The following is a 12,511-nucleotide window of genomic DNA, read 5'->3' on the forward strand; positions in this document are numbered from 1 at the left end:
TGGGTCAAAGAAAAGAGATCAGTGGCTGCTTCTGTGGGAGCTGAAGGGATAAACCTGACAGTTAAAACAAAAAGAAGATTTATTCCTTTTTGAACAGCTACAAAAAGTCATTGCAATTTGAGTTAAACCAGAGCTAGATCTTTGTCTTCACACGTAGGGTAAGGTAGAAAATTAAAACAAAACAAAACAAAACAGAACCAAAAAAAAAAAAAAAAAAAGGAAGGAAGGAGGAGAAGGAGGAAGAGGAGGAGAAAATGGAATGAAATATGCCTGAGAAATGGAGATACCCCAACACAGGCTTTGTGAAGTGATGAGAAGAATCAAGGGGTTGTTTTAAGTGCCAACTGCCACGGACATGTCATGTGATTTGGGACAAACCACTTAAACTTTCTGGCCTCAGTATACAATTCTTAAAAATGAAGGAAAATCATTAAGATCACTAAGGACTTCCTAATTGCAAATATTTATTATTCCGAATTGACATTTTCAGGAAACACATAATCACGCACACACACACACACAAAATGTGGATTTTTTTTTTTGTCCAAATGATCCATATAATTTTTTGTGTGTGGCTCCAGTTCAGTAGACACAGGCATTCTATGTCTAGCTGCCACTGTATATCATTTTGTGGTGCAAAGTCTAAGCACTTATTGCCTGCCTGGGAAGGAAAAAGTTCTAAAAGAAAATTACAAGCAAACTGTGAGAAAGCTTTAAAAATACATTTTAAAAAATTGAACTGAATGCAAATCTTTAAAGTTCAGCTGATGAAGACAAAGGACTTCAAATATTTGTTGATACGAGTTGGAGTTTATGACATCGATAAGCCGATCAACTGGTGATTTAGATATAATAGTCCAAATGAAAGTTATGAGAGTTAAGCTATACCATTTTATTTTTTAATTTTTAAAAAATTGTTTATTTACTTTTAAAGATTTTATTTATTTGAAACAGAGGAAGAGAGAGCACATGAGTGAGGTGAGGGGCAGAGGGAGAAGCAGGCTCCCTGCTGAGCAGGGAGCCCAATGTGGGGCTCGATCCTGAGACCCTGGGATCATGACCTGAGCCAAAGGCAGATGCTTAACTGACTGAGCCACCCAGGTGCCCAAGCTATACCATTTTAAAATTTTAAATGTAGTAACAAGTAAATAGGTCATCTTGTCCAGTTTCATATCAGTTACTTGAAGCGAATCTATCTATCTTCTATCAGTCATCTATTATCAATTATCTATCTATTTATCTATCTATCATCTATCATATATCTATCATTAATCCTCTATCATCTATTATCTATCTACTTATCTATCTTCTATCTACTTATCTATCATTTCTCTATCATCTATTATCTATCAATCATCTATCTACCTATCATCTATCTATTATCTATTTATCTACCTACCTATCTATTTATCTATCAGTATCTGCCAATGTTCTTCTCTAGATCTTCAGCTTCTCATCATAGTGTTAATTAAAGAGTGAGTTAAGGGGTAAACCAACTAGAGCATTTTTCATTCTTATTTCTGAAATGTAGGCCATCTTTGGTTTAGAAAAATTCTTTCATTTTTCATGGCTGCCCAGAGTCCACAATAAATAAAGTGTGAAGGGAGATGAAAATTGTATTTCAAGTCAACACATACCCATGATTATGAGATCTTGAATCCATTTTCACTTGTAAATTAAACATTTCAAGAAAGATGCTTAGAAAAAATACATGTGCCTGGAAAATGGCACCTTTGAAAAGAATATTCTCACAACATGTCTTTTTCATGTTCAGCCAAGTTGAAGGAAAAAAAAGTGGGCCGATCACACTTTGTGTTTTGAGTTACAAAGGATTCTTTGGGGGTGGAGCAAATGGCACTTAACCTGCATCAGAAGTTGGCAGATGAGCCAACAGCTGAGCCTTTTCTTCTCCAGAGAAGCATTAAAGTTTAATTCCCGTTGCACCTGCATGGAAGCCAAGGGTGGGGGCGGGTAGGCACAATGTGTTTTAAATAATGCAGCCCAAGCCATTTTGGGCAGTTAGAGATTTATAATAGAAGGCAGCCAGGAAATTTCTCTGTTGGTATCATTGGAAAAAAGCCACTTTCCAATTTTTGTTAGTCTGTTTCCAACAGACAGCAAAGAGGCACCAAGAGGAAGCAACTTGGTCGACTGGCTAGAGCAGGGGAAAATGTTAACATCTGTCAAATCTGGATGGTAGGTAGGTATATGGCCATTTGTTACATTGATCTCTATGTCTTTCTGAATGTTTGAGAATTTTCATAATTAAATAAAATAAGTATGTGTTTGGAATTAAGCCTTGTGTTTCAAATCCCCATCACCTTATTTTCTAGCTATTGTGGGCTTGGAGCAGTTATTTAATTTCTCAGAGCCTCAGCTCCCTCATTAACATAATATGTACAGCAATGCCTACCATGTGGGTTGACCTGGGGATCCCAGATAATGAATAGAGTGCCTGACAAGTGGCTGGTTTTTCTATTGGTAGCAGTTAGAACCCAAATTTAAACCAAAACTCAGCTGAGAGAAACAATCTCCAGGGAAAATTTCTTAGAAGTTATGCACTGCATCTGTTCTTCTAGATTTTGTATTTACTTCTGGTTTAAGTCAGATCACTAAAGGTCTGTGTGTCTGCACCATATCATTCATACTGGGGGCCCATCAGGATGTTTACACTTCATTGTCCTTGGGAAATATGTCATTGGCTTTCAGTAAATGCTCCTACTAAACTTCTGCATGCTCCCTATAAAGGTGTTATGGGGGTGTGGTTCACTACATGACACAGGACTCTTCAGTAGCCCCTATGAGAGACATCCCTATCCGATCTTAACGTTTCAAGTAATTTTTTTCTTTGGGGTAACTTCTTCTTCTTTTTTAAATACTATGAATTGTTAAAATGGTTGACTTTACCTTTTGGGACTGGTAGCTAGGAAATTGCAAGCTAAATCAGTAATCTACCCAGAATAGCCATATGGGTCCTTATGGTGTGAAGCTTTGCATTTACTTTATTCCAACCCATTTTTATTTCTCTACTCTTGTTCTTCTGACTTTTTTTTTTAAACTTGTTTTAAATTTATGTCATATTGTTGTGTTTTGGATGTTCTTATAAGTCCTCTTAAATTCTTTGGTCAAACAGATAACCAGGGTGGCACATAAATAAATCAGCAAACAAATAGTATATCACAATCATTATTATTGATAATAATAGTAGAAATATGAGGTGTAGCTAGAAAGAGAGAAGGATGAAGGAAGTAAATATTTCAGAAGAAGATGACTAATATCACAAAAAGGCTGAATATTCTTAAATGGATAAAGAGAATTCATTTTATATAATGGGTTCAATGAGAAGCATAGTTAATTCAAAAAATATTTATGGAGTACATGATACGTGCCAAGCACTACTACTGCTATAGTGATAAGACCATGGTGATCATTTCAGAATACCTTGCAGGGTACAGGAAATTGGTTTAGAAATTGGAATTTGGGAGTAGGTTAGACAGAGGATCATGGGTGTAGAAAATGGGAGAGAAGAGCTGTTGGATTGTTATGTTGTTTTGTAAGGAAAAGGGAATAATGAAAACACAAAATGAAAAAAGACAGAAGTTCCGTTGCTGTAAAGCAGAGAAATGGTGCTGGGTTGGATTGAATAATGAATGTCTAAGCCATAGGTCGTGTCTGCAGTGTGGCCAGAGGAACTTTGTTAAGGATGGTGGTGTCTGAGGCACAATTTTGGAAAGGGAGCTGGGGAGCTAGTTGAAGGCCAAAATCTTGGCTAAAATGGTTCTCTCCAGTTCCCAGTGTTGAATCTCTTTTCATGGACACATAGGACATGGCAGCTGATTTATGGCAGAAGCGATGTGCAAGACTCCAGGGTCATTGATACCTGGATTTTTCTCTAGTACTTTTTTTTACCATTTACATGGGAGCTGGAGAATTATTATAAAGGCCTTGATATAGATTTTGCCATGCGAACTGAGAGCTGAGTGGTTTATGGTATTTCTTAGTCTAAAGTTGTTGTCTCAAACATCCCCTTACACCATCATGTATATACTTCTTAGAAGATTTATTTTTATTCTAGATCTTGGTTGATCTCTGATACCTTTTCAGGTGACCTGGGACAATTTAGGAGTATACTGGGCCTCAGGAAAAGATCACAGTCAAAAGCCAAAAAAAATTCTCATGTTTTATAGAGAGTATTGTCATTTACAAAACTCATTTACTATTATAAATAGTACGGTCTTCTGTCCTGGCTCAAGGTATAAATATAGTCATCTCTATGTGTTTTAAAATAATTACTTGCTTCTCGGTTTACCCAAACTAATCACATGAAATTGTGAATGTTCTTTATGGAATCTACTACCTCAAAATTGTCGAAGAACACTATGGTATGTTTAGTCAAAGGAACACTAGGGTATATTTAGGATATATATACTAGGGTATATTCTTACAGTGCCGAAGATAGTAGAAAGCAGAGAAGGAGGAAGAAGAAGAGAAAGAAGAAGAGAAGGAAGAGGAATTGAGAATAGGATCAGTCCACCACTATTGTTGCTTCTTGAAACCTCAGAGTATTTTCTTTCAAGACCAGTCATACACACATCCAAAGATAAACTTGCCTACTGCTACTGGGAAACCCTTGCTCCCTTTGTCCTCTCCTTGGACACAGCAGTGACCCTCTTTTGGTACAGGTATGGAGCTCCTTCTCTCATACCTCCTTGCTTCACCATTGTGCCTAAAGCCCACCATTATACTAGCTTGACATTCCCCTGATGCTGACTCCTGAGTGTTTCCTCAGTGCATCCCAACAACATCTCTGTGACATCATATCCCTGTGAGTAAGGCTTGCGGGTCTTGGATTTTCCTCTCCCAGAGACCCTAGGCTCTTTATGCAAATTGATCTGCACCTCCACAAAGATTAGCTTTTCATATCAGAGGTCTCAAGGAAAGGCAGTCTTGACTGAGCCATGCAAGATTTTGTTACACCTTTTATCCCAGACAAAGGGAATCTATCCACCCTATGTTTGTACAACTTCGAGTCAGACATTTAAGAGACTTATCCTTGAAAAAAGAAGGTTTACTCCAAATTGATTTGGTCTCTATCCCTGGACATAAGAAAGGCTGACATAATTTCTAGTGTCTTTCTTACTTGGTATCCACATCTTGTAACATAATCCTGAGAGGCAGCTGGTACTATTTATGTCCATCTCATGGATGTGGAAACTGAGATTCAGGAAGTTTAAGTGAGTTGTTTTAAGTCACACACTGATACATTTGACATGTCAGCACAGTGGCATTAGCCAAAGGGCAGAGACCTCAGCAGTGTGGGGAATTGTAGAACATATCAATAGTATCAAGTAATAGAGAATGTATGCTGGTTAGATACTTTTGTATTAATGGAATATTTAATGAATATACATATGGATATGTTTTTACAGAAATATGTTTTACAGTAGGAGAATACAAAAAATAAAAAGGAGGAGGATTCATTTTGGAAACATTCTCGAAACAAGATCTTGCTCTTTGTAGTAAAAACAATGAGAAATTATAACAATAAACCAGTGAGGTTTTTTGGAGTCCTTTGAGTCAGCCTTTGCAGACAGAAAGATTAAGAGGAGAAGGATCTCAGAGACTTTCTGGATAGTGAAACAATCAGTCCACGTGACATGAAATATAGCAAAAACCGCTGCTAAAAATAATAGTCTCTTTCCCAATCTCCTAATGTTGATGGCTTAATACTTGGTTTTCACAGCAGAATTACAGTTTTTCTCTGTGAAGCAATGAAACCATAAGCCTTATATAAGTGAGGGGGATTCTGTAGATAATGCTTAAGTCACCTTTTGAGATTAGGTGATTAGGTGAGGGGAGGCAGGGTTTGGCCATACCAGAGCAAATCAAGGCTGCCTGAAAAGGCAACACACTGGTGGTATGTTGGGAAGAGGGTGGAGAGAGGGATGTTGGAGATCCTGGGGGATGTACCAAAGTAGGCTCTATATCCTTTTTTAGGTCTAAAGTAGTCACATCTGAAATATAAAGGATCAAGGTCTATATCCAAGTGAATCAATCTAACTGTTCAGGAAGTCAACACAAGCAAGGACAGAAGTCCAGCCTGGAATGGAATGGCCAGAGATGTAATAAGAGTCAGATGAATTGAAGGCTGAGTTAAGAACTCAACAGGTACTTAGCACATTATTCTTATCAGCTGCTTGGTGACTCTCTTGGAGCTGGGAGCATGGTCTTAAGGACATAGTGATGGTCACTGTCTGACTATGACTCAGGTTGAATTCCTTTGCTCTGTCCTTTTTATCTTCCCAGATGCCAGAGAACCCTCATCAACTCTCCAAACATGAGAACTGCCAAAAAGTTAAGAATAGATAAGAAAAGACTTGACTAGAGAACACAGATGAAACATCAAAGAGCATTCAACATTTAACTGTCCTCAGAAGAATTTCTCACAGTTGCTGAGCCAAATGCCAAATGGGGCACTACATTATGGAGGAAAATTTACTCAATGGCAAATATTTATTAAGCATCTAGTATGTGCTAGGCCCTGTGCTCAACATTTTGTACAATGAGGAACAAAATAAACAAAATCCTTGACTAATAGAGCTTATAGTCTAGAGAAAAATTCATATAAAAAAATGAATAAAGCATCAGGTTAAATTAATGTTATAAAAGACAGACCCAGATATTCTGAGAACAATAAGAACATGAATTTGTTTGGGGTGATCTTACAAGGGGTAGTTTTATAAATTAAAGCTTAAACCTGACAGAGAGAGAAAGAGGAGTTACCCAGGTAAAGGAAGGTTATTCCAACCAGAGAAAACAGATCAGGCAAAGACCCTGGGACAGGAAAACGCTTGTTGTATCTGAGGAACTCAAAGGAATCCTCTTTGGCTGGACGTCAGGAGAATGGCATGAGATAAAGCTCTAGAAAGCCTGGAGCCAGTTCATGTGGGGTTTGTAGGTCATTTTGAATGGTTTTAAGAAACGGAGTGAAGTGGTTTTACTTGCATTTTATAAAGATCACTGTCTGTTGAGTGGAGAAAAGAAAGAACAGAAGCCACCAGACCAATTCTTAGACTATGATGATGAATAAGATGATGGTGGCTTGCATTACACTGAGTGCAGTTGAGATGGAAAGAATTGAATTAATTTGAGATACATCCTGGAGTTAGAATCTACATAGTCCACCCAGATTGTTGAATTTAGAGGACAGGGAGAAAAAGAAGAGATGATAAAGGAGATTGAGGAATGCCAGTCAGAGAGGTAGGAGGAAAGTTGAGAGAAGGGTATAGTAGAAATAATGAGAAAATGGTTCAAGAGCCAGGAATGATCAGAAATTTAGAAAGATGATTTTATTTATTTATTTATTTATTTATTTATTTATTTATTTATATTTTTTTAAAGATTTATTTTTTATTTATTTGAGAGAGAGAAAGAGCATGAGTGGGAGGGGAAGAGGAAGAGAGAATCTCAAGCAGGTTCATGGAGGGGTAGTGGTAGAAGATAGCATTTTAACAAGAATCACAGAAATAGCAAGAGAGAAAGTGAAGATAGGAGGTGAAATCGAAGCTTATGCAAAGTTTGACTTCCCTTTATAGTTAAGAGTTTCTCAGTTGATGTCTAGAGGGTTAAAGTGATGTGTCCCAGTTCACCACACTGAGCAGAAGGGGATCAAAGTGGACATGATCCAATCTTAGATTCTCTAGCCCAGTGAAGAGGGTTATCCTTAGCATGACCAAATAATAGTACACTGTCCAATAGAGTAGTCACTAGCCACATGTGTCTATTTAAATTTAAATTAATTAAAACAAAATAAAATTTTATAATTTAGTTCTTTAATTGTACTAGCTGTATTTTAAGTGTTCAAGAGCCATGCATTTCCAGTAGCTACCATATTGAACAGCAGAAGGTATAGAATATTTCCATCAGAACAGAAAGTTTTACTGAACAGCTCTGATGTAATTTATCATTCACATTTGGGCACTATGAAAGTGACGGATTCATAGTCGTACCAGGACAATAGGCTTGAACCGTGACTGTCTTAGAAAAACATATGGACACCTTGGCTAGGTTGACCATTTTAGGAACTTTATTTCAAGTCTTTAGCTGGCAAGACGTGAGTAAAGCAAATGGTCTCAACATCTCCAAGCCTACAGGTAGGTGGGTGATTAGCCTCTAATCAGATCCTCTGATGATCCTCACTTTCTGACAGTCATGCCCTTGTGTGATTCTCACACCTTGAGTGTGGGCTAGACCTGTTGACTTGCTTCTAACAAATAGAATATGGCAAAAGTGATAGGATGTCATTTCCTAGATTAAGTTACAAAAAGATCATAACTTTCATCTTAAATGTTTTGCTTCCTGGCTGGCTTGCTCTGAAGGAAGCCAGATGCCATGCTATGATACAACTCATGGAGAGGCCCATAGGACAAGGAACTTAGGTAGGTCTCTGGCCAATGAACTGAGGCCCTCAGTCCAGCAATTACCAAGGAACTGAGGACTGTCAGAATATGTGAATAAGCTTGGTAGCAGACTCTCCCTGACTTAAGTCTCAGATAAGACTGAATCTGCAGCCAACAGTTTGCAACCTCTTGAGAGACTTTGAGCCAGAGGCACCCAGCTAAACCACCCATGGATTCCTGACATACAGGAGCTAGGAGATAATAAATGTTTGTTACTTTACAGTACTACATTTCTGGGTAATTTGTTACACAGCATTAGATAACTAATACATCTAGGCTACTCAATGGGCCATTTTAACAAAATATTAAGGAGGTAGGTGTTGATATGCAGGCATTTTACCTCAATGCTCAACTCTCCCAGACTCAATTCCTCTTTCTCTTTTGTCTTCTACAATTTAGGAAGGCCGGCATGTAACTTGATTGAACCACAGTAAGCCTTCGATGTACATTTGCTGACTACGTAAAACAATGAATAAAAAATACTATAAGGCAGGCAAAGTTGTCCTCCTTCTACCCATCTGCAGTAGATGGCTAATCTTTGACTTGAGAGAAGAACACCTCTTCAGCATAAGCAAAAAAAGTCCAGAGAACTCTGTGGAAAGGTATTTAAACTAAAAGAAACTCATTTTCTTGTGTTGTTTTTTTTCTTCATTCTCTCTGACATCTGTTTTCCTCTTCTTTCACTCACCACGGTTCTGTGTATATTGGTGGCCATGGACATATTGAATTGTGAATGTAGGTCTTTCACTCCAGTTCCTTAGTGTTCATTAAATGACAGTGTTAGTGAACAATATCATCTGCACCTTGACACCTCTATCACCCATATTAACTCAGTAAACCTTGATGGAATTCTAGTTCAAGTAAGAGCATCTCCAATAACTGTAGCATATACATTATCTCTATGACCACGAGAGTAAATCTGTGCTGTCTTAAATGCTCCTTTGCCACAGTAGCAAAAGCCCAGAAAGTCTTGATGAAAGCCATTAGAATAGAGGTTGTATAATTTCATGAACCCATGGGGTGCTATTGGCAAAATTATTCCTCAAAACAATTTTTTTAAAGAAGAAAGATGTAAATAGTGTGGAAATGAATTCAGAAGCTAAAGACTGAAATGTTGAGAGGCTTATAATTAACATTCAGCAAGTGAATGTACGCCGGCATCCCAAGCTCATTGAATGTGACTATAACCAGGACTTAGGATAAAGGTAGACTTTAAGTACCATTGGATCAAAGATAAGTAGACATTCCAAGCAAGGACAATAAAATGCACCAAGAGGAAGAAAAACATTTATGATTCTACTGAGAAAAATAATCAGTAGTCATCTGATGAGGTCAGGACAATGAACACCTCGTCTAACAATGATGGCTTGAATCACTGTGAAAATTAACCACCTACTTCTATTACTTCAGGGACAACACAATTACCATAGCTGGCATCATAAAAAGAACATTTCAAACAGAGGTTCACAAAATGCTTTTTGTTAGGAACTCTCTTGGCTTCTGAATGAAAGTCCCTGAGCTACCTTCTATTTTGCAAATGTAAGTGTCCCTTTGGTGTACTCCCTTTCTGCTCTGTGTGGATGAGGAAGCTCAGTGACTTAGAAAAGCCCTGGGGAATATGCATGGAAAGTCTCCAGGGATTCTAGAACCATTTGGGGGAAAATGAATTTTTTTTAAAAAACTGAACAATTTTGAGACATGCCTTCATGAAACTGGGAAAGATAATGTATATAAAGTGTAGTAATATGATTCAAAAATAGTTTGATTATGATCACTGTAAATTCAGGATGAGAGAGATTTCCAGGAATGTTACAGGACCAGATGACACCTCAATACTAATTTTGAGGTGGCCTAGTAGAGAAGAAGATGGGAAATTCACTTCAGAGGTGGGAAAAGGGAAAATCCATGGATTTCTCTGGTTCACTGAAAGCTCTCGATATTGATAAAAGGTTTTCTCTACTATGTACTAAACCACTCCTATCTCATCCTGCTTTATCTTATCCTGGATTACTTGGGTAAACTTTTCTTTCTCTTCTCCTAGTTAAAGTATATTCTTCCATTAACCTCCTTCTCAAGAGCAAACATTTTCCATGAACTCTAACCTCTCTCTTTTCTGCTTGTTCTAGATTCCAATGATCCTTGGCCTAAAATGGCCTTGTTGGCTAGTGTCCTCAAATGCGTAACTAACTTACTCTTGGTATGGGTGCATACATGTGTGCCTTTGGTCCTTTGTAAACTAAACTGTAAGCTCCTAAGAGGGCAGGAAGTGTGATTTATGCTTTTGGTGCTTGCCTTCTACACCATTATCATATTTAAATGCTGCAAACACAGCAGACACCGTGACCATGATGGTTTATCCACTGATGGAGCTCCCCAGGCAAAGTGAGTCCATTCAGAGAGCATCTCAATGACATCAAGGTTGGAGAAGAATATGTTTGAAATGAATGTGATTTACAGTTGTGGTTTAAGTTTTAGAGTGCAATAAAGGCAACCCTACTCTGAGCTGCTGGTTTGGAAGTACTGAGGATATAGAGTTGCCTTTATGAGCACCCAGTAGTTACAGGAGGAAATTGTGATGATTAATAGCTTATAATCACTGGATGCAACCCTGCAGAAAGATAAACATTTAGACTGAATAAACATTGAGTGCTTACTCTCTGCCAAGCACCACCATATTTTACCCTCGGAGACATCATGCCAGGATATCATTAGCCTTAGTTCACAAATGAGGAAGATGGACTCTTAGCGGAGTCCAGAGAGGGTAGGTTGGAGAACCTTCCTTGGAAAGCAGGCCTCTTGACTTCAGCTGCAGCTGGTCACAGTTCACCCGAGGTGCTGAATTTTCCAATAGAAATATTTTTCCATGTTTTCAATTTGCAACAATAAAAAAGAGGCATATATTTAATTCTAAGACATTCTTTCTCATATCACACTGGTTATGAGTTATACTATCAATCAAAACCAAGTATCTGGAAATAAGTATTAATACGTTTGAAACAAAGACAAACAGATTGCCAATTCAAGAATTAAAAGATAGCACTACTTCTCTCTTGATGTTCTTACTCAGCCAAATAAACAAATTCCTATGATTATTATTTATCATGAATAGAACTGTTTGGAAGAATATTTCAACGCTACTTGTAGTGGACACCTGGTGTTTTTTGCAGGAGGTCTGCTCAACAAAAGAACCCTCTTTCTGGTTTTGCTGAGTCTCTGTTGTATAGCTCTTGCTGGGAAGCCAGGTCACTACTTTACTATAGAATCTACCCAATTTCTCCCCCATGCCCTGGAGGCCAGATGGAGGGATGGGCATGTGAGCTAGGCTCAGCCGGCCTGACCCTGTAACCCAAGATTTTGAATGTTGAGTGGGTGACCTCACACTGAGATAATATAGCCCAACAGAAGTGGTGGACACGTTGTAGTCTATATTCAGCGGTGGCAGTAGTGACAATGCTCATCCCCAACTATTTTCATCCCTACCCTCCCTTACCTCCTTATACTTAGCCTCTCCTTTCAATTCATTTAGCAGGTACCCTTCCACATCAGAAGAGCTTGAATTAACTTGAGTGGTGGTCTGTGCTTGCAACCAATAGCATATTTATGTGATAGCACATTAGGAAAACATCTAAACCATACAAAACTAATGGAATGATTAAGTTAATCTTTATTTCTTTAATTTTTACCAGGGACAGGTGATGGTTTTCAAAACACAGTGATTCACAACCCAAACAGTTCTTTTAGGTGCTCAGGGTTAATGATCATTGTCAAAATGAATGAAATACTTGATGTCTGGGCTAAAGCTCGGTCTACGGATGTTGGTTATTTTCCCAGGGTGGGGCCCAGCAACACAAGGTGCACAAAGTCCGGAGGCAGAGAGTTGAAATAGGAAACGCACAGGCTTTGCAACCATTTCCGTCTACATCACCAGCTGTGCAATCCCTACGATTATCCAGCTTCTCTAGATTTTACTATCCTCATGTGTTCTCTGGGGAGAAGCCCATATACTCTTCTAGTTGTATTAAGGGTTTGTGAGCCTGAAGCACCTGGTAGAT

The sequence above is a fragment of the Phoca vitulina genome, unplaced genomic scaffold (assembly GCF_004348235.1).
Source record: "Phoca vitulina isolate PV1807 unplaced genomic scaffold, GSC_HSeal_1.0 scaffold1, whole genome shotgun sequence".
NCBI lineage: Eukaryota > Metazoa > Chordata > Mammalia > Carnivora > Phocidae > Phoca > Phoca vitulina.